Genomic DNA, 19,383 nt, shown 5'->3' with positions numbered 1-19,383 from the left:
AAAGTAACTTGGCAGACAAAAATACAACCATAATTACAAAACCAACTGATTTCTTTAGTTAAGTAATTCGACCAATTAAGTAATTCCACCATGTGTAAAGCAAACCCAGCCTTAGCCATTTGTGTAGTTTTGGCCCATTTTCAGCAACGTGCTATTTCTCAGTGCTGATGTCTACAAAACCCAGCACCATTATTCACGGCAGTTGTTTCTGAGGGTGGATCCGTTCACACTGGTTGAAATAACTGAATGGAATTTGCCCAAGTGATGGAAAAACAAGCTCTGTGAAAAGGCCCTGGTAAAGGGTAAACTCACCTAAGCTTTCAAATGCTGCTTTTGGTTTACCTTTGAGGTCTGAGAAGTTTGATTACAGTTTAAAGAATACCAGCCTTGCTTCGAACCTTTCTAGTTGGGATTGCTACGAAAAGCAAAGCTTTCCTCCAGCAGCACAAGTCTCCAAATAGCTCTGAATTTGCCAAAACCAGAAAGAGTTGGACACCTCACAAGAAAACTTTGTTTTCACTGATCATATAAATAGGTTTGTGAAGGCAAACTGTGGTCAATGATAAAGCTGCTGTCCTATGATCAACTCTCCTCTCACCAACACGTACTACTCAGGTCAACTGAAATTACTACAAGGAATAAATGTGAATAAATTCTATGATTCTATGAAATAAAAAGGCAAAGAATATTTTATTTTCCATTTTTAGCTTCCTAAACCAAACAGAAATTCTATAATTCTTTAGAAAACTAAAAAACCAGAAATAAATCCCTGTTTTTCATGGCTGACATTTTCTATTCAAAGACTAGGGGCCTTTACAGCAAGTATTTTTAAGAACGTGCTCCTGACAAGTTGCATGTTAATACTGATTGAACAGTTCCTATAGGCAGCGAAAATCCTCAAGTGTTTTCTTCTAGAAAGAAATTACAGAGCTCTATACGAAACAAAGAAAAACACATATTTAGCTGATCTCTGTATCACACAGTTTCATCTCTAGGGTGTTACTGCCATCATATCTATAAGAAGTAATTTCACGTGAAATTCTGGAAGTCAAAGAATGTTCCACCTATCAATACATCTAATACAAATTAGTATTAAAAGGCTGTCTTTCCCTACGTATATTAATGCTGACCATTCATCTGCTGAAAGAAGCAGATAAACTAAAAACCACTGCAGTTTGTAAAGAGCACTGCTTGGGAAATAACCTTTTGAGCCACTGGAAAAATTCTGAGTTCAATCAACTTTATTTCCAGTACAAAAGCAATTAGATTTTTCCCATCAGAAATTAGATGAAGAAGTAAATTAAGATTTGCCAGTGATGGGAATTCTTAACTTGTGGCATAAATAGAATTTCCTCATTATTTTCGGCTATGGCCATCTATGTAAACCTCCATTCCAAACACAATTCGTGAGAGAAAAAGATGTATTACAGAGTTATCGTAGGTATCGACATTTAAACTGAATTTTCCCCCTTCTTTTTAAGCCAAAGCTACTTTAATTAAGCTTAAAACAACAAACAATCAACCCACAAGAACCAACAGACTTGGCTGCTGTTCCATTCACCCAAGACTACGACTGTACTGAGAAATCCGATTTAAACAAACCCCAAACCATTTGCATCCCTGCTAGCCTCCGACGGCTACAGTTATTTTTGTGTGTGCATCAACCATTCCTGAAATCAAAACACAGATAAAAATGCAACTTTTAAAGCAGTTCCTGTATACTCAAGGAAACCAATTTATAATGCATAATATTAACATTAAATAAATTGAAAATAATTCTGCTTGTTAGAATGCATCTGGAGCATCAATAGTGGCTCCTGTAGCAATAGCCTCAGCGACAACACAGTTCAAAATCTATTCTTTCTTTTTTCTTAAATAATGGGCATTTTGTGAAAGGTTTTATCTTTTGACTTCCGTGATTGATTTAAAACACTCTTTACAGAAAACAGCCTGAGAGTGTCCCTAACAGGGAGATCATCCCATGGTCTGCTGCAGCAGCTAGACTACATCAGATAATTAGACCAAGGGACAGCGTCTCCTTTTCCTAATGGCAATACGACTCATGCTTTACGAGAAACTCTTTTCTTTCCCAAGTATAGCTCTAACTGTCTGATGAAATTGTGCTGAGGACCTCTTCTCACTTTGGGTCACAGACCATGAGCTTTCTTCTTTTCTTTCTCTGTGATTTAATCCGAATTGTTTTAAGGTTTAAGTGAAGATTAATCCACAATAAATCCACAATACAAGAAAAAGAAAGAGGGCAGGAACTACAGTTCAGAAAGACCTCGGCAATGGCAACTAACTCCTGCCCCGCTTCCTCTCCTTCCGCTCCCTTGCTGATCCAGGAATAAATCTACTGAACAGAGGAGAGAAAAAGAGAAGATGAATTAGATAAGGCAGGGAAGAATTTCTGAATACAATATTGGCTGCCTAAAGTCCGATCCAAAACTGTTTCTTAATTAGTGTTTTAGAAAATATTTGAAGATCAAGGCTGCTGGACTGAAGCTGCCTCTTGCAAATATAGCATGTTGCTCTCATTTATCCATGGATCATTCCTGTTGACTGCTCCTTGGCAGCTGAAAATATATTCAGGCTGTCTGAAGACAAGTTCTAAAATTTTAGATTCCCTCTGTCAACAGCTGGGTGATCATCTCATCTGCAATACCTAGTGGATCAGCTAACCTTTCTTTTCTGTTTTACTACCAATGGCATTTTCTTGATGGGTATTCCAGGTACCACAGACATTTGCGTCTAGGTTGTAAACCTGGGTCCCTTAAATCAGCAAAGCACTATTTCAATCACCTCACTATGGCATAAGGTGAGTCTGTTCAATACAGAAAAAAAAGCAAGGAGAGCAGATGTAATAAATAAAGGATTTCTTCTGTCCAGAAACCAAATACTGTTGCTTGAAATTAAATATTGTCACGCAAAAGACTAATTGGGGCATCCCTGCTTCTTCTCAATAGCATGGCTAAGAACTAAGCAAAAAACAGATGACTGGGCAACATGGAGCAAGAACCAGGCTCCTTCCCTCAACTGGGAGAAGCAGCCCTTGACTGCCTCCCGTACACACGGCAGGTAACCTCCAAAGGAGGCAAAGGCCAACCATTTGCTCTCAGAATCCATGTTTCGGTTCCTCCTTCTGCAGCGTTACCTCCTGTATGCTCAACGGTCCCCAACAAAGAAGTCAAGAGTTTTATGGAAAGTGGCTGTGGCCTGAAGTCCTGGGTACAGAGTTCTCCCTTGAGCCATGACCACGGAAAACTTTGAGCGTTTGACTATAAAGCCCTTGTGTTGGGCTCTGTGCTGAGCGCGGGGCCAGCCCAGCCCAGAGCTCAGGGCGATGAGAGCGCAGGAGCTGATAGGTGCTGCACCCACCCGCGCTTTCCATGGGCCCGCGGCACACAAATACTCCTTTTTAAAATAGCTACAATTTAAAAGGTCACGTTGTAAAGTCATTCGATTAAAATAGTAATAAAAGAGTAAACATTAACTCACAATTTTTCCTTAGGTCTTTCTTATTTCCAGTTAGTATCATTTCTCCCAGACTAAGTTGCACCTTATGAATCTGCAAGTTTATCTTGATTAAAAATCTTTAACTTCTCAGTTTTCAATACAAGAAAACTAATGTCCTTCCATTCAAAAATACCTACTCCTTGCTCTCATAATTCCCACGGTATCTTGATTGCAGCAATTACATATTATCCATATTATTTGTCACTGCCCCAGACAAAAGTACACTGAAACATGGTAAAACCGTCACAATGAAGGAAATGCACTTTTTCGCGCTTTAATAAATGCTAGCTTTTACACTATGCAAAGGAGACAAAAGATAAAACTCCTGGTATAGCCTGGTAAACATTATCTAGCTGGTGGGCTCTTGCAAACATTCTGGACAGTCTTGATTGCTTAAGTTCCAATCATTATTACTCAATAAGGTTTTCAGAAAATGCAAACAAGAAACACTTAAAAAAGAAACTGAGATAAACCCATGCAGAAAAAAGTTCACCGGGCAGATCAGGAGAGCTGTAAACTGGCCCCGCTCCAGGTGAATTAATGCAAAGGCATTGATTTGTTCTAGGTTAACGATAAGGACTCTTTGTTGGATTTTAGGAAAAGAACTTTCATTTTCTGATTGGCAGAGCGCGCCAGATATTACACAACCAGAAAGCCAAAGTTTGGCTTTGCAAGTGACCAATCAAAGCCAATCCCTCGCTAGGAGGAGAGGAGGGAAAACAAGCCTGGAACGGTCACCGGCAGCGTGTTAGAACGAAACGTAACTTCTGCCTGCGCAGCCCCTGCCAGCCGCCCGCCCCGGGCCAGCCCCCGCGGGCGGCAACGGGGAGAGGCAACCCTTCAGGCCTCGGGGGGTTTAGCGAAAAATTTACTCCTCATTTGAAGCCAGTATGGAAGACGGTTTTCCGGCTCATCCGAGAGGTGAAAATCAGATCCTACGTGGACACAACCTTTTTTCATAGCAACAGGAAATACAAAAAGAAGAGAAATTCAAATAAAACCACAGCAATACCATCAAGACGACAGCAGGAAGACGAGGGAGATCAAACCACAAATTGCTTATTGTGTTCTTGTTCCTTATCTCAGAGAAATCCTGCAGGATAATGAACGGCTGCTAGAAGTGCCACAACACCCATCGAGGGCTGGCAAAGGAGCTCCCTTTGCCTTACGTCCTACGGCGCACGGATACAACTGTTTAATCGCGTTTACTGGCCCGGAGTAGTATGCCTAAGCAGTAACTGTAATATTTGGCACTTAGTTCTCCGTATTCAAAGAGTTAAGCTGTGTCCTATAAAGATAAAAATCTGCACTTTTATTATTTTGTAAGGCTGCCTAACAAATGAGGATCCAGCTGTAATTGTAACATTCCTAGCTCCGAAGGCGCCAAGTTTTACTAACTATAATTTAACTGGTCCAGTTGATGCAGTCCAAATTCTTGTTTGGATAATCAGCCTTTGTTTAAATATGTACCAAAAAAAAAAAAAAAAAAAAAGCACAGGCCAGCATTAGCCTCTAGGCATGTCATGTGAGCTTATTACCCCGAAGCTTGCAGTAGCAGACACTCATGCACAAGAGGAGGATTATTTTGCTAGTATTACTGTTACGGTAACATATAATCAGACCTTCTCCCCCTCAGCCCCTACCCTTTTTCTTTTCTTTTTTTTCTTCCCCCCCCCCTCCACAATTCACAAGTCTTCTTTCCAAGTTCAAGTAAAGTTTAAAGGTGAAAAGGTCAAGAAAGTTTCATGACTGGCTGTTGAAAGAGGGAGAAATAACCAGGGTCTCCCAAGTTTGCATACACTAAAAGCTCAACAATTTTCTATTTTGCTGCAATTCATAACTGTACAAATCCCTTTTGTTGGATCTGTTTGGACTGAAATTAAACACTTGTTAATAATTTATAACTTAATATAATTAGAAAATAATAATAACTGTCAAGCAACTACATTCAATACATAAAGCAACTTGAGTGGCTCATTAGCTTATTTGTCAAAGCAACTATTTCTATACATTTTAGCTTATTTCTACTGGGAAGAGCAGTTAAAGAGCCACCCAGCTTGCTTGGAAATCATTTCTCCACCAGCTGGGAGCAATTCCCAAATTGCTGCACCTCACCCACATCCAAGTGATGCTGGCTCGTTTTAAAAGCAGCTTAAGTCTGACTTCAGGAGGTGCCTTAACAGAAATGGAGGAGGGATGGCCAACGCATTATGCGGCTACAAAGACAAAAAAAATGCATCCCACAGCAATATGCTGCACATCATTTGCTCTAAATTTTACATCTGAGTGAAAGTGTATCAGTGTTTGGCCAACAAACCAACCATCAAAATGAGTCACTTGAGAAACAGAAAATTCTTAATTTTTTATCTATGCTGGTAAGTGACCTCAGCTCGGTAAACCCTGAGGGCCGGACACAAAGCTGCCTGACAGTTCACAAGGTGCTGCCTTCCCCATAGCTTCTCACCAAGAGAAGAAATACTCCGTCTTTTTTACTGAGGAGTAAAACTGATTTCTAAAATGTCAGCGGCCATGGTTCTCCTGGAACTGAGTGAGGCTGCCTGTGCTGGGCAGTTTGGGTACTTACGTTTGATAGATATCAAAAGTATTCAAGTATTTTCTAAATATGTACAGTTCCCCATAATCATTAATATTGTTGCAAGAAGTCTGCTACACAGAGGTGGAACAAAGCAAATAGAACTGAATATATTGAGCCAGAACCTCAACAGATTAAAATCTATGTAATCTCGCTTCAATCATGTCAATATTCATCAGCCAGAATATCTAGTCCATTCAAGATAAACGTAACCATATAAATGTTCATTATAACTGATAAACTAACAGCGGCGATCCTCTGACAGCAAAGATCAGTAAGCACCAGACAGATGATCTTTTTTATCGCTTTTCTCTCCTTGTGAGTACCTATGCCAATTCTATTTTTGTGGCATATTAATTTATGATGTTAGAAAATGTCAAATTTAAGTATACAAAGCAAGGAAGTCCAGATTAAAAAAAAAAAAACAAAAAACAAAAACAGTCTCTGGTCTCAGCTCAGCCACTCTGTCCAGATCCTGGGCTAGTGTGTCAGTGGTGCCAGCACAACTTGCATTAGTCGGGGATCTGCTCTTGTTTTTATCTATTTATCTGATATAATTTCTAATTTACTTACTGAATAAATCTCTTGTCTTTTCGTTCCTTTCAACTCCTCCTCCTCTTGATTTCGTTTCTTCTGTCCCATTGCCTGTAAACTGAGCACATCCATGTACCATCTTCCCCCAGCCCAGCAGTTCCCTGCATCACCTCTTTTTCTCTCACCCGGTTCTTCCCTTCCTAACCCTGCCCTGTTTTGTTGCCGTGCTTTGCTTGTATTTATTATCCATCTTTATGCAATATTTCAAGGAAGGAGAGAAAGGCTTCAGATATTGCACACTAGTTAACAATCACAACAGTCCCCACAATATTGTTTAGTATATCTTGAAGCTGAAGAGCCGATTTCTTAATGTATGAATGGGCTGTGGGGTCCTTTAAAGTGACCATGTAAATGAGAAAGGCAGTAAGAAAAATGGTATTTAAAAAAAAAAAACAAAAACTCTCCCATGCTTCTCCCAGAAATCAGATGGTGCTTACAGAGGAACCAGAAGAAGATGTCACTCTGGCTAACTGGAGTAGGTCCTTATAATTCATCTTTTTTTAATTCTTTAATCATTAGGTAAACGTGAAAGGTTTCCTTTTTTAAAGTGAATCTTCTAAAACGCATGGAAAAAAGATATGAATCGATAAAATTGATCTATAACATATTTTTACTTGAGAAAGGATTACAGGGTTAGATCTTAACATTATATACCTAAAACCATTTCTTGTTCCACTGCCTTTATAGTTCCAAAAAAAATGTGCATTTTGGAGACAAAGGCCTTTATGCTCTTAAGTGCTGTGGATTTCATGCCAATCTCCCAATATAAAGCAGACTTCAGACTTATACCCAAGAGAAATAGTCTCGGAAAGATTAGATTTTCCACCACAAAATAAAACCCTTGTGTGGTGAACCATACCAGCTTCAACGCTACCTTCCTCCTAAGTGCTTGTTCGACACGAGAAACACCCATCCTATCCCCTCTCTTCCAAAATGGAAGTGGTTTTATCACACCTCTGCTGTTGTGCTAGCCAGTTTTTCCATGTGTAAAATTTCCAGAATTGTCACGTGTACCTGAAAAAAAAAATCTATAGATTTATCTATTTTTTCTTATTCTGTACCATTTTGCGATACAGAAAATGGCATACATTGCTCTGAATATTAGGGTACAAAATTAATTCTCCTCGTGATGCAATATAGATAAAACCAGAACATACCTGGATGAAAAACTCTTTTAAATCAGCCAGATATTTTTGAGAATTGCCCAAAGACGTGCACCTCTAATAGGAATAGTATATTATAGGGACTTCATTTTGCTAAAGTATCTAGCAGCTCAAGAAAGAAACTTTCTTAAGGTACCCATTTGGTTGAAAGGTATTTTATCAATCATCCCCATCTTCGAAAACACAGATTTTCAGGATATTTCAAAATCCGTTGCCAGTAATAAAGCAGGACATGCAAGGAAAGGAGAGAAATATAGACTTAATACAATGTAACTGCTGAGGATTAAATTTTAACACCACCAAAGCCACACAAAAAAAAGAATGAATTCAAGAATCAGAAGATTAAAACTGCGTGTAGTCAGCTTGGGATTGGTATGCTACAGATGGAAACTTTCTTGACAACACACAGTTTAAATACTAGTTAGGACACACTATGATTAAATGCTCCTGCAATTTTTGAGTACATCACTTTTTTCCTACTGGCTACTGTGATACAAAAGACATCTCTTGCAAACATATAACTAGTAAAAAAAAAGTGCAAGTAAAAGCCATTTAGGTTTCCAGCAAAGGCATAAAAGCAAAACAGCTAATGGACATCCAGGGTAGTCAAATAATTTCTGCAAAATCCATTAGTTACTAAAAGTTCTGGAGGGCTCAGTTTTTATAGTAAAACCTGTAAAAACTCCGTATCCAGTTTCTCTATTGGGACACTGAGGTGTGAAGATCCAAATGATGCTGGAACTGAACTTGTATATTTGAACCTTTTGAACTCCATCTGCCCTTCATAAATTACTTTACCACTAGCTTTAACACGTTTCTAACCTACTGTGCTAGAAAAAGGAGGAATCATTAAAATAACTGAAAATGCAACTAACTTTGTAACACTTCCAATGGAATTCGTCTTTGCTCAGAAGACGTGCACCTATAACAGAACTGCGGGATGAGAAAAAGCTTCCAGATAGTCCAGTGAAATAACATCTGTCTTCATGCTACCGAAAACAAAGCAGCAGGCCCCCCTCCCCAACCCCAAAACCATTTGAAGTAAATGAAAATGGCACTGTACAGAAACAGACAGTTGCTCCTTTCCATCTGGAAACGCTGTCAAATGGAAGCAAATTCCACAAAATTCCCTACTGATGCAAGAACTTAAATTTTGCGTCTCGCATGATCGACACGTGCTAGCAGCAGCCCTCTGCTCAACATCCCGTCGGTAGGGAAACATTGCAGTTTTTCTTCCATCAGAAGGCACCGGAAGACGCATCGAGGAGCCAGTGTCACTCGAAGAGCTACTCTGCCGTTCCTTTTGGCGTCCTCCTTTATTCTGCAGGACTTCGCCGCCAGGCAGCGGGGCTGGCAGCCGGCAGCACAGGGGATGCAGCGCGCAAGCTGCCTTCTGCAAAGTTACATCCCTGCCTAATACCAAGCGTGACGTTTACCTCACTCGTGTTTATAACCGAAGAGTTAATTGTCTTTGTTAAAATACAAAAACTCCCAACAGTCCTACGTTTTCTACAGCCACATCTTCCCCTGCGTGCGCTAAGGCAGGGAAGGGCGCTGCCATCCCCTCCGGCTCCCGAACGCCCGCCGCGGCCAGGCAGAGCCCCTAGTAGAAATATTTGAGCGCGGTGAGGAATCTGGGCACCACTTGCCTCGAGTCCCACGTTTCCAGCGCCTCGGAGGTACGGCGGCACCTTCAAGCGTGAGGAGCGACACTTGCTTCGCTACTGGGGAGCAGAATAACGGCTGGGCCCGGCACGCGTGGGCCCGGCGCGCGTGGGCCCGGCCGTGGACATGCCGCCTCGCTGCAGAAGGCCCCCGCCAGTGGGGGGGGCCACACGGAGATCCTGCAGGATCCGCTGCGGCACGGAGGACCCATCCGCGTCTCTGTGCGGGTGCAGACGACTTCTGGAGCTTCTCAGGCCCTCGGGAATCTGCTCCCCTCTGTACAAGGTAGATCGTGGATGTTGGCTGGTCTGGCTGCTAACCTAAAACTTGATGCTGAGTATTTTACTAGAACGTGGGAAGCACACCTAACATTCCTAAAGAATTTCCAGTCTTTTCTTCTTTTAGAAGCATCGTCATCTGAGCCAGAACTCTAGGTTTCAACCTTGACTCGTGCAAAGGATAAAACTCCTGCCATTCCCTCTGCAATTCCAAAATCAAAAGCATCATCAAAAGTGGTGCAATAAAATAAGCCCTTGCAGGTCTGATCATTTTTCCTGCAGCCGCTCCGGCTGCGTTCGGTGTTACGTGGCCCCAGGGACGTGCTGCTCCGAACAGACACGACTTTGCAGTGCAGAGGCAGGGGAGGGTTATCACCTTACTGCATCCACGGAGAAACAACGAGGAAAGGGATTCACACTTCCTCTATGGAAGAGGTTGAAAGCAGTTTAGATTTTAAAAATTAATCCAACTTCAAGACAATGCGCATAAAGATTCTTAATTCATTTTAAGCTGCCTTAAACTGAAGGAAGAGATCCCACAGGAAGGTTGGGGAAGACCAAAGAAGGGAACCCCGGTAAGACGGCAGCCCAGCTGCTTAAACACAGTGTTAACTTCTTTCTGTTGGACATGACACACACAGAGTGAGCAGATTTCTCATCGTTATTTTTGAAACTGTCAGCATGCTTAGAGACAGCCAGTCACTGGGATTTAGGAGAAAAACTAGACTTTATTCGAAGTCCAGGGAGAATGGAAAGGCTGGTTCACAAACGAGAGAGCATATTGTCATAAGCAACACAATCTGCAGAAAAGAGCTTACTTTCTCCTACACCCTCCCTGCCTGCAGAGCGAGCTCAGCGTTCAAAGCTGAGCCTGCCCATGCCTGTACAGGAACTCTGCAGCTCTCGTCCCGCTTTCATAAGGACTTTCTCTGGGTTCAGGACAGTCACCTAATTTTTTTTTTTTTTTTTTTTTTCTGTCTCAGATTTGTCACTTACAAAATGAGGAAACTGCCCATTTTCCTCTCAGAGGCAAGCTGTGAGAAATAATTACTGTCTGAATGCGCTTTAAAGAGGTCAACAAGTATAAAAGTACTCGCTGCCTTTCTCTTTGGATTAAAATGTTATCATATTGTATCTGGACACTGTATTGCAATTTCGGTTTAAAACGATCGTGCTAAGCAGCAAAGGGACACAGCAGCTCCCATTTACAGGTCACCTCAGGTCTCCTGAACCAACTATGCCCTGGGGTTTTAGTGAAACTCAGGAATTCCAAAAGCAAAGCACATTGCCCTTAGTACATAAAATGCTTCTGATTCATAGAATGACACAAATGTACAAGAAAAAAAGATGTCTGATTATTTTGTGTGACAGATGGCTTTTAGATGGACAGAATACACTTACGCATTTCTTAAGCCACCGAAGAGCAAGTGATTTTTAACAATGGGCTTGTGTGAAGTGCTACTTGCTTATCAAAAAGACTCAGAAAAAGAATTTCAGGGGTTGAACTCTCACTGCATTTTTAAGTCCTGAATAAAGAATAAGATGTTGCAGCTGCACAAGCGTGTGCTCCTTCATACTGTGGGAAGGGAGCCTGTCCAAACTGCCCATGCTCTGAGACACAATGCTACCACAACTTTTTAATTCCTTGGATTGAGAGTCATATGAAATTATCTGACATTTAGAAGTAAAATGAACAGAAAAGGAAAATGACAAAACTTTCTGAGCGATACAGTTTTCCCATGGAAGTCCATGTCACAGTTTGCCTGTTTAAGCAATAAGGAACAAGATGCATGCAATCTAGGGCACAGTTAAAGGTGTGTTTGCAATCTGTGAAATTACCACCTCCATTAATTGTGACTCCCAATGAGATGTGATAACTGACAACGTGAACAGTCCTAGCCATACGAATGAACACAGGTGTCCAAAGAAACGATCCCTGAAGATTACGTAACTTAACCTGTTTTACTTCCCACTTGCATGAGGAAAGATCTGTGGGTTTGCATTCCTTCTCCCTCAGCAGAGACTGGCTCTCTTTTCCTTGCTTCCAGCTCGGAAATGAGCCGTGTGTCATTTACAGACTCCCAAGGTTTGGTAGAGCGCTTTCGGAGGATCACTTTGGAAAATGGTACCACATTTCAAGCCAGAGAGATGCAGGTAGAAGCCTTTAGAAAAATGCCAACAACCAGAGTGGTCATCAATAATTTCTGTTTAAATGTGTTACCAGCATAACCTAGAGTGTTGCAAATAATCAAAGTATCTCTCTGTCATGCAAGAGATCTACAGTCATTACATCTCAAGCTAGAAAGGACCTAAATTTCTGACATTAAACAAACAGCAGCAAGGAACCAAACCCAAATTACAGCAACAACCCCCTCGCCAAATCCAAACCCACAGAATTTAGCTATTTCAGAAAGCAAAGGTATGCATATCCGAGTTTTTATCCCTCGGAGCTTATCGGTTTTGGAACCGCAAGCAGCATCAATAGGTAAACACACAGACTGATCGCATCTAACAGCTACGGGTTCATCTGTTGGGTACCTTACAAAATAGCAGAGATCAGTCCAGCCTGATGCAAACGTTAAGTCATAGGAATAACGTTATGTAATGTGCAAAACGTTAATTTACAAGAAGGCAAATCTAATGCTTTTTTTTTTTTTCCTGGAAGCCCGGTGATATTCTAGAATACATTACACACCCAAGAAGATGGCAGAAATTAATTAAATATTTTTAAAAACATTTTTGTATCTTATGTCATTTTGTTTTATAACTTGTTTGACTAGTTGATAATCTTAGAGAAAAGAAAAAAACCACGCTGCTAGTGAAGTACTAAATCACACCGAAAGAGCTAAGGTTTTTAGATGAAACAAGAAGCTGATTACACATGCACCGAGTATACCAGTCACTAAGCGTTTCTGGATTGTAGGGATAAGATACTCTCTTTGCTTATTACTGCCTTCTTGATCCAAAGAGATTTAAGCAACTGTTTTCAATTAGATGTTTTTAAGCTAGTAAAACTACATCCATAAAGACATATTTATAGAACAACTTAAAACTAGAAGAATTAAAACGACTACAAAACTGATGAATTCCATTCCCCCAGCCCCCCAGAACCATTTACTGACCATTAACGAGCAAAAAGCACTGCAATTTTAGGAATTAATCCACTGTTGCAAAATTAAATCAGATACACTAGTAGGGATAATGACAAACTGGTGGCTCCAGCGCTGTCAGTTTGCGGGTGATACAAGTTCAAGTCGTCTGTGCTAGTGGCCACTCTGTTGGAACAAACATGAACATAAAAGGTACCATTAAAAGTGCAGCAGCACCAACTGAATCAATTCTGTACTGAGGATGCAGGCTCGTGCTAAGTGGCACAGGGTAAATATTGCATTTTAGAAATGATCTGGCTGGTTTCCAAGACTGCCAGACTTCAGCGCAGGGAAATAAAGGAAGACACAGTAACGAAAGTAAATGAAAGGGAGACGATACTCGTTTCCCTTGGAATTCCTGAACACAAGAGCCCGGCAGTGTGGCTTTGCTACACATGACTGCTTTCATCCCCGTTAACCTATGACGAATACGCTGCGGTTTACAGGAACAAAACTGAGCTTTGATAGTTCTCATCCGACAGTTGCTTAAACAAAATTTGCCTAAAACACTCTGCAGCATGTGACTACAACTATTTGCAAGACGAGTCGCCTTTAGTCACTGAAGAACACGCAGCAGCGGCAGAGGCTTCCCCAGGAGCCCGCTCGGAGACGGCCAGAGCCGCGGGCAGGCACGTCCTCTCCTCTGCCAAAGCCAGAAGCATCATCAGTCAAGTATCTACTACCACCTACAGCCTATACCTGCCTGCCCCAGGGCTAGCTCTCGTTGGAGGCAAAGTAACTGGCAAGGAAAGGGCCACAGAGGGGCAGGGGCAGCACGCAGCCACGCTCCAGCCCTCCTCCCGCCGAAAAACCCGGCTGACGAAGCTCGAGTCCACCTGGCATCCTAAATTTCAACTTCCCTACACATTTCTACAAGCCCAATTTGTTCCTAGCTAAGCGCATCGTCATGAAAATTCTTAAAAGCACATTAACGGTGGAGTGACTTTAAAATTCAAATACATCATTTAAACATACATATTTTATACATTTAATACCCTTCAGAACCAGGCCATAAATACAGATGGCTATTACAAGGTAAGAACCAGCATCTCAGCGTGGCCTTCACCGGGGCACCCTGCACCACGGGCGGTGGGTGCTGTGCCCAGGAGAGCCCCAGGCCCCGCAGCCTCCCCGCGCTGCGGGTGCAGGAGATGCTCCAGGACAGCACGCGCATCTCCCAGCTAATGCACGAGTCCTTGCGGGGAAGCACGGGGGAGATTTTCTTTTCTGTTCTTTTAATTAAGACCCTGCAGCTTACATTTGCTTCACGTGCTGAAGAAGCACACGCTACGTAAGGAAATTTTAGAAATTATTTTAGGTGAATTAACCTACAGAGTTACACGCAGGGTCTAGTTTTAGGGGAACTCTTCAACCCTGAAGCAAGGAAGTGCCCTTTATTGGCTGTGCAGTACCTTGCCCGTCCCCTGAACGCAGGATAAGAATCTATTTGTTTTACATCTGCACCCTGCCCACCCTGATGGGAACAGTAACCAGCAACCGGCAGCTGAAATCTTCCGCTGAGCGTCGGACAGCAGCGCGCGCCGTCCCGGCGGCCGTCTGTCCTGCCTCCCCCATCGGGGAAGAAGGGCAAAGCTGGTCCCTGGGGGCAGCCGAGGAGCCTCCCTCCTCGCGAGCCAAATGGAAATAAAGGAAAGGAGACAGGGAAGAATTCAAGTAGTGACATAACCTGTGCAATCGTACACTGTTTTCTGTTCCGTGATGTTAAAGAAACAGAAAGCTGCGGCGATGCAGTCATCCCTTAAATCTCGCTGTATGGATCCCGCTGCAGCCCAAACCTGCTCAGTTAGGCAGAGCGTTGCACACTTACTGAAATCACATAACGCACCCAGCTGAAGATGCATAACTACATCAGATTCACCCTTCCGAATGATTGTGGCTCTGATTTCTGATTGGTTTTGACCTAGCTTACAACATGTTAAGAAACAAGATTAAAAATACTACATTTTTGTTAATGGGAAACTCGCTACTAGCAAGGCTAGTCCACCGTCTTTTATTGACGCAAGCGTCCTTCTGCACGGTAAAGGATGCCTCCTGTAAGAAAAAGTTATGGGATAAAAGCAAAAGCAAAGTTTCATACAGTTATATCCAAACCGGCAGAGCGAAACTATGAAATAGAAGCGAACATAAAAGCAAGTGAGTAACATGAACAGTGAAGCAGCAAACAATTTTGCCTAAGGCACAACACTAATGCAAGACTAACTTCAAAGCATCAACTGAACCAACAAAGGTGACAAACAATATGCATAATAATAAACTTAAACCAGCACCCGCTCCCTTTTCTTCCCTTAGTCAAGGCCAAACCCAAGAGAAAGGAACACCACGCGGCATCGGCATCATCTTGAGGCGCGCCACGGCTGCGTGGCAAGTCGCTGGCTGTCGCAGGACGAGAGGTGGGACGGGAAGGAGGAGCGCAGAGGGATAAGCACGCTCAGCTCTTGCTAATGGCTCTGCAGCTGGGGACACAGCAGGTACAGCTCTAGAAGACGACGGTCCCAGGTCATTAACAAGCGGGTATGTATGTATCTGGCCTGGGGTGGTATAAGCTGCAGAGATACGTAACGCATGCCGTGTAGAAAACGCCCCATGAACATACCGCTGATTATAAAGCTCTCCCACTTAACGTGGGCTGTCAAACAAATACGCTAATTCTGTAATTCCAAATAGGAGGTTAGTACATCTTAGAAATTACTGTTTTGATAACAGCTTCTGGAATTTAAAACAGATAATCCCCAAGCAAGTTCTGGTCTTGCTCATAAAATTCTTTAAACTCTTTTTTTTCATGTTATACATTGGACAAAGTATATAAACTAGATCACAGCATTTTGCCTACAAGTTTCTTCAAATAAACTAGGCTGAGACATTACGTTAAGGGAAATCCACCACATCAGAAGCTTTATTCTGCCTGTTTTAATTTTTTTTTTTTGGCCAATTATAATGAATTATAATGAACCTCTTCTCTGGTAAGCTGACTCAGGGAAAAACCACCCTGAAAGGCAGCAGCTACTGATGAATTATTTCTATTAATTCAGTTAGAGAAACAAAAACCACAGTGGTTTTCAGTGCTGCAACTCACAGCAGAACTCACCAGCTTGAAGGCAGAAAGAAGTGTGAAAGTCAGAGCTCTGCTCTGAACGGCTCCTCCATTTACCCAGGGGCTGAACTTCCACGAACGAGGGTTTTTCTCTCCCTTCACCTATGGATTTGATCATTGGGACAGCCTCTTTGGACGTAATAAAACACCACAAAAGCCACTGCCTTTACTGCATTAAAAACTGAAATAACGGGTATTAAGAAGTAGCTTTTATAATACACTGATATTTAAATAGTTCTGTGTGTGATCGAGCTTGTTGAAAGCAGAGCAGATAGAAGAACACAGTTAAGAAAAATCATTTAATCTTGGCAAATTTCAAAGACCTCTAGACTTTTAAGTTTTAGTAGCCAAGAGATTGAAGTTTTACTTTTCACTTAGGACTTTAGACCGGGGACATCGAGGATGATCTCCAGATCTAGCACGTTTGTGCGTTACCCCGCAGTAACCGGCTGCGGCGGCTCCCGCTGCACGAACCCGACGCGCCGGGCTGCTCTGCGGGGCACGCTCCCGGCCCCAGGAAATCACGCCAGGAAAGGTGGGGTTTCCTTGCTGGGGATTTCTTCCTTTAAACATGCAGTAGATGGAGCAATTCATAAGATTTTTAATAAACTTTGGGATTCTCTTATTTAAGCCAGAATCCTCTTTGAACGGCGATACTTTATATAATGAGCCCTATTTATAGCCTGCCTCTTGCTTTGGCCATCGGCTCTTCTGCTTGCCCACTCACACCGGTTTAGCTATTTTATCCAATCTCACATGCCTTTTATGGAAAGAACCAAAATACCTTAAATTTGCACGTGGAATGAAAAGGAGGCTTATTCACACAGTTGGGGCATGCTTTTTCATGCAATGCTGGTTACTGGAAAGTTTAACTTTTGTTAAAGAAATACAGATAGAAATAAAACAAACCAGGAAGGTGGATATTTTTCTTACTTATTTCAAGCGTACATACTTCGGGTAATTTTTTTTTTTCTTTCCTGTGACAGAATAGATACTCTTCTGGGGGACTGTAATATCCCTCAGCGTGTTTTCCACGAAGAATGCAAAAAGAAATACTTTTTCTGAAGAAGTCATGGAAACTGGTAAATTGAAGACACAAGCCCTCATTGAAAACCTATAATTTTTTAATTAGATTTACATGTCAGTGGATCTTTTGAGCTCCGTCTGTATGTTTTTTTATAATGTACGTTTCCAGTGCTTCTTCCCATGGGTATTATGCACTACTTCTAAACTGGGATTACTCAAGTTGAAGTGTGATAAAGGGCACATTATAGCTATATTAAGCAAAACGGGGAGGAGAAAGCTTTTACATAGTCCAAAGAAAGCTGTGCTCAGAGCCTCATTTCTGGTAACAAGCAGAGCAAGGCAACCAGTCAGCTAGAAACTGCTGCTATCAAATTAACGCTTTGTCCCAAGAAAGAGTGATTTATTTCATCCTCTTTTTGTTTTCTGCTAAAAAATGAAGGTTGTTTTCTTCAAAATCGTTCACTCTTGCTCTGGGGTATCACTGGAAACATGCAGCGAGCCACAAAACAGAGAAAAAGGCTCCGTATTGTTCTTTGGTGTAACTTGTACGAAAGAGCTAGCAGAGGAGGAGAGGGGACCTCCGAACGCAGTTTGGGTTACGGTCTCATCACGCCGCTCTTCCCGGCGGTTTCACAACCACGCTGTTACTCTTCGCAGCTCACCCGCAAGATGCAGGAACCTGCTTAACTTGCCCGGTCTCCACCGTGCCCGGCCCAAACAAGAGGCGCTTGTCACCAGTGCTGCAGCCATGCAAACAAGCAGCGGCTGGATGCGAAAAGGAGGGCACGTCAGCCCAGAGCCGCAGAAAAGGTTTTTCACGGCAGCTATTTGCAACCCTCCAAGGAGCTACAGAGGCTGCCCATTAAAATCCTGTTAAAACACTTCTGATGTTGTCAGCAGTGGAGAGCTGAAAGAGCACAGTGATCACTGAGATGCTATCTGCCTCAAGCAGTTCAGTGGTACTGTCAATAATATGAGCAAGAAGGTACAAGATGAGCAACAACCTAATTCCTACATCAAAATTTCATAAACTCTCTCAGCTGGTAAACACTAGAGATGTGGGCAAACACAGGATAGCCAAGAAACCACCCAGAAAAGACGACCTTTGGTCTGGAATCCTTCCCGAAAGCGTCAAACCTTTAAGTTAATTTACACTTTGAAAGCAGAGCAGCGTAATAGCAAGGAGAAAGCAGGAGGCGACGGCTCTCCCATCAGCGCTCGTAATTTGCTCCCCAGCTTTGCACTTCTGCCAAAGCCCAAGGATAAACCACAACAACGCTTTTAGGTATATACGCTTCCAAATATCCCATACGTATACCTGTAGCTTCTCCCCACTTTTCCCTGCTTTGATTTTCCAAAGCACTGAGTCGGTAGCCATGCCTTGGGGTAGTTTTTGCAAATATAGTCCTACCAGGCGAGAAAATTTGCTACCTCTCTTCCAGGAGAGCGGTGCCTCGTTTGAGAGCAGACCTCCTCATTGCCAGGGTACTAAAACTGTGAGTAATGATAGCAGAATCATTGACTTCTCTGCTACTCTGTGCTCATGAGTAAGTGCTACTCACAGTGAATAATGGCTGGAGAAACAGGGCCAAGGTGAAGAGTTATTTATAATACAGTAGCCAATGAGTAAGCGCTTAGCTATGAATTTACTGCTCTGGCTACAATTTCATGAGAAAATGAACAGAGCCAGCTTTTGGTTTTCCAGTTTTAAAAGCTATACACCCACTAAAAACTAGTAAAAATAATTTGGGAAGGATTGGGGTAGTTATTTATAAAGCAACCATGACAGAGATCACGTGCATCTCAGCTAAACGCAAGATAATCTCAGATGCTTTAGTTTCTTAGCCGTGGCCCTCAGAACTGCTATGGCAGTCAGTGAAACTCCTAGACCCATCGTCTTAAACCAGTATCAGATGCTTCCCCCTTTTTATGCAATAAATATCCACTGCAGAGCGCCAGAAGACAGAGCTCGCTGGAAATGAAGCAAAGAATTAGACTGTCATCTGCTCAGCAGCCCTGGGTTTAGAGGTCAGAATATTCGTCTACTTTTTAATATGAAGTGACTGTACTAACCGTCTTACAGAACACGTTTCTGTCAAGCGTACCCTGGATTTGCAGAAGATCTGGCACGCTTAGGAATAATTTTTAATTGTTTCTATCAGCCCAGAACGAAGCAAAGGTTATTTCTGGGTGAAAGTAATGCATTTCTAAAGTAGTAATAATATACTCAGGCATATAAAAAAATTTGACCAGGAAAATACTGGAACAAGATGTCAAGAACACCACT

General features: G+C 42.2%; 1 protein-coding gene across 3 annotated transcripts in view; it reads right to left on the bottom strand.

Moving 5' to 3' along the window:
- The window catches only part of BCAS3 (BCAS3 microtubule associated cell migration factor), a gene marked incomplete at both ends in the record, with an annotated part of 366,916 nt that overhangs the window by 99,489 nt on the left and 248,044 nt on the right, over positions 1 to 19,383 (bottom strand). The gene's annotated exons all lie outside the window — the stretch shown is intronic.

This window comes from Phaethon aethereus (genome assembly GCF_964289735.1).
Source record: "Phaethon aethereus genome assembly, chromosome: 19".
NCBI classification, from domain to species: domain Eukaryota; kingdom Metazoa; phylum Chordata; class Aves; order Phaethontiformes; family Phaethontidae; genus Phaethon; species Phaethon aethereus.
Note: the sequence above shows the minus strand (reverse complement) of the source record. Positions and strands in the feature narration are given on the sequence as shown.